Source organism: Arachis stenosperma, chromosome 1 (genome assembly GCF_014773155.1).
Source record: "Arachis stenosperma cultivar V10309 chromosome 1, arast.V10309.gnm1.PFL2, whole genome shotgun sequence".
NCBI lineage: Eukaryota > Viridiplantae > Streptophyta > Magnoliopsida > Fabales > Fabaceae > Arachis > Arachis stenosperma.
In genome coordinates this window covers 4,140,280-4,144,333 of record NC_080377.1, presented here as the reverse complement: position 1 = coordinate 4,144,333, position 4,054 = coordinate 4,140,280, and the positions used below count along the sequence as shown (strand labels likewise).

General features: G+C 33.7%; 1 long non-coding RNA gene across 3 annotated transcripts; it reads right to left on the bottom strand.

The window, feature by feature from the left end:
- Positions 1-359: 359 nt before the first annotated feature.
- On the bottom strand, positions 360-2,799 carry LOC130939524 (uncharacterized). Of its 3 annotated transcripts, XR_009070211.1 has the most exons (4): positions 2,421-2,799; positions 1,916-1,983; positions 1,141-1,587; positions 360-805 (listed from the first exon to the last, which is right to left on the bottom strand). It is a non-coding gene; the product is annotated as an uncharacterized LOC130939524 (long non-coding RNA). The 3 variants fall into 3 exon arrangements; XR_009070212.1 differs by lacking the exons at positions 1,916-1,983; positions 2,421-2,799 and adding an exon at positions 1,687-1,881 and having other exon boundaries at positions 361-805; XR_009070210.1 differs by lacking the exon at positions 1,916-1,983 and having other exon boundaries at positions 363-805.
- Between the last annotated feature and the right edge of the window lie 1,255 nt (positions 2,800-4,054).

Here is a 4,054-nt window from a genome sequence, read left to right as displayed (position 1 = left end):
GATAAATATATTTCAATAACAAATCTATTTCAATTGTAAAGAATTTTATTTTAATATAAAAAGATAAAAATTAATAATAAACAATTATTTCACATTTCAAAATAATTAACTATAAAAATCCAACTATTGATTAATTTATCAAATATTAATGCAACATATCCAAAATAAAAATTGACAATATAAAATTTGATTTAAATACGTGCAAAAATAGAATAAACATTTAATAAATTAATTATAACTAATAATGACAATTAAATTAATTAAGAATCTTAATTAAATTAATTAATTAACATTTACTAATTTCTATATTTCAGACAACCTAACAAATTTTATTAACATGACAACTTAATTTACATGTATAATAACCAAGGTTCTGAAAACCGAACCGGTCATCGAACCGCTCTAGTTACTGGATCACTGGTTTATAGATTCAACCGGTTTAACCGTGGTTGAACCGAAAAAACCGTTTTATAATAAAATATAAATACATTCTGGGGAAAAATACCATCCAAGGTTTCTGTTCATGCATCTAAATCGGACATCACCAAACAGAGCCATATAAATCAATGGCACCAAACATCCAAAGAAGTTGTCTCTTGTCAAAATTTCATTTCATATTACAAGTTTACAACATATGCAGACAACAAATAAGCAAGTGATATGGAAACTCTATAATGGTTATTGAACATGCATGCTCTCATGAACACTAATCAACTAATCAACTATCAATGCCATCAATGCCGCAGGTGCTACTCCACACTGCACCATGGCTCCGATCTAGCAGCTTGCACTCAAAATTCTCAGTCTGCATAATAGTTATATGTATGATCAATAATACTAGCTGCCAGTAACATCCACAATGAAAAAAGTCTAGGAGTCAACAATTTTAATTCATATTAGCTAACACTTTTAGTCAACAGTTTAACGCCTTTAGTTTAATAGTCTATTTAGTGATTCCAGTGCAATATATATGATGAAAAATAGTTTTTTTGAGTCACAACAATAACCACTATTTCATTACATAGGATAGTAGCATTAGTGTAAGATGTTGAAGACTCAAATTTCAACTACTCTTGATGATAATTGCTTGATTTAGCAGAATAATTTAGAAGTAGGAGAATGTGTATATATATAGTATACCTCACAAAGCTGGACAGCAGTTATGTCTCTAATTCCCTGTTGGTACCAAATCACAAATGCCAAGTAATTAGGGTTGCTGCTACTCTCATCTATCTTGAATGTTATGTTCTCATGTGGATAATTGCATGCATAAAGCAACAAACAACAAAATCCAGTTCAGTACACAAAGCAGGAACTATGGAATCAGTTCAATAATCAGTAATCAGTAATCAGTAAGCAGGAACTATGGAATCAGTCCAGTTCAGTAATCAGTAAACAGCAATTATTCAGAGTTCATCATGTCACACTGCAGCGACTTCAGTTCACACTTCACAGAGCTTCACAACATTGGTAAGACCAGTTATGAAGAGGACCATAAGGTCGTACCGCAGAGTGAAACCAGAGTTCTTCGCAGTTCCATTTCGCTGAAGATCAAGGAACCATTCGTACTTCTCTTGCGGCGAGATTCTGACATACAAATGCAGAAAAACAGAAAGAAAAAAAAGTTATTTCTTATTCAACAAGAAAACAAGCAAATTCTTCAATAGAACTAATACAAACTGGCACCTGCAAAGAAACAACTAATTTATCATGAGTTTGGTTTTGTGTACAATAGTACAAAAACTCCGAACCAGAAGACTTTGAGATACTGAAATTGAAACCAAAATTTCAGTATACTTCTTACAATTGCGCCAACAAACACATTCAAAATGATCCGAAATTTATATAAATTTGTTACAAATAAACCTATAAGGAACCTAAAGAAAGATACAAATTTGTATAAGAAGATTCTTACCAAACTGAAAGTCGGATAATTAACAAGTAAATGATCCCAAAACTACATCCAAGATGAACTATCAGCACCTAATGCAGCATAAAATCACAATCCAGTTCAAAACAGATCCAATCACAAGAAATACACACTTCAAACAGGTAACCAAGAATTCTACACCAAAAATCCACACGAATAGTTTGAACTTAATAGGATCAGATTATCATATCAGATCTAATTTGATCTCAAATCAAACTACAGACGAAACAAATGCAAAGTTTTGACTCAAAACCAGAATTTATAATGGGGAAAATACTATCAAAGAAAATATATGGAAGCAAACACAGAGCATAAAAATTAAAAAATAGCAACAAATAATCACCCTAAATCCTAAAATCAATAAATCTATCAACAAAATTTCAAAAACAGCAGATTCAAAAATTAAAAAACACTAAAACAGCAGCCTGGAAGGTTTAAAAATTAAACAGCAGATTCAAAAATTAAAAAACACAGAGAACAAAATTTATACCTAGGGTTAGAAGCTGGAAGCCTGGAAAAAGCAGAGCTGGCCGGGACAGTGGCTGGCAAGAGGCAAGATAGTGGCTGACTGGGTGGAAGTGTGGAATAGAGCTGGCTCCGGCGGGAAGTATCTACGTGACGGAAAGTGGTGCTGGCGGTGGTTCCGATTTTCGAAGATCAAACAGAGCTGGAAGCGCGACAGAAAGTGGCTGTGCAAACAGAGCTGGCTGATGTTGGCTGCACGGAATTTGCGACGGCGGCGGTGGCTGGACGGAAGTTGCGCCGGAAGCTTGAGGTCCAGCAGTCTAGGTGAGTGCTGCTTCGCGTTCCGCTTCTTCCCGTTAGTGGAGAGTGGAGAGTGGAGAGTGGAGAGTGGAGACTAGAGAGGAGAGGGGTGTTAGGGTTCATGTTCAGCAACAAAAAACGCAGCCGTTTTTAACACATTTCAAAAACCGGCCGGGTCACGGTTCGGTTCGACCGACCGGTTTCCGGCCGGTTCGACGGTTCATTGTCGGTTTTTAAAGTTGGCGGTTTTGACTTCTATCCGAACCGTATATGGCAGCGGTTCACGGTTCGACCGGTTCGACCGGCCGGTTCGAATCGGTTTTCAGAATCTTGATAATAACACTGAATCTATAAAAGTATCCTATCTGTAATTACATGGTCAATCGCTTAAAAGAGGAAACAGATCAAAATTAACTTCGAAGCCTATCGCTTCCACAATATATCAAGTAACATTCAGGTGGTTGATGTCTTTCTCCCGTGTGTCCGTGCGCGTCATAAAATCCGAGTATCTCACAAATATCAAGAGAAACGTTCGAAAAAAGGAGAAACAAAAGTAATGGAGAAGGAAAGTGACCAAATAGATGCTGTAAATGAGGTGATTATATAGACGCGTCTAAACCTTATTTCGTTTAAACGAAATAGGGTTGTGCATATCTCGTTTATATTGTAAACGAGATAAGGCACGTTATACAACACGTTTATAAACGTGATACGTACAATTTATTATGTGTCTTATTTCATTTATACTGTAAATGAGATATACTCAAAATAAAATCGTTTACAGTATAAACGAAATAGTAAAAAGAAGAATTTTCATAAAAATATAACAAATAACCTATTACAATAAATAAAATATTTATTTAAAAAAATCCAATTATAACTATAAATGTCTGCTGCCACGCACTGAGGATTTCAAGAGTTCTTTAAAACTCTTGATTCTAGTTCTCGTCTTCTAGATTAGCTTTTCATTTCAATTTTCAGGTATCAAAATCAAACAATATTCCATTCTCCTATGTAATTGCATTTACGAGAAAATGTATATGTTGAAAAATAGAAAATTAGAGATAAATTCCATATATAATATTTTATTTAGTGTTTTATATTTTATTTTTTTTAATTCTGTGACTGTAAGGGTTTCAAAGTAGCAATACTTATCTAGAATTTGATTCTTATATAATTATTTCATTTTACTGCATACCATTCTTACTTTTTCGGAGAACTATATATATTGTTGGTTCTATTGCCTTTTTATATTTTGGAAAAAAAATCTTTAGAAATTCATAATGTTTAATCATCCACTCATTTGAACTATAGAACATCAGATTGTTATATTAAATAAAGAAAATGGCTCAATTCAAG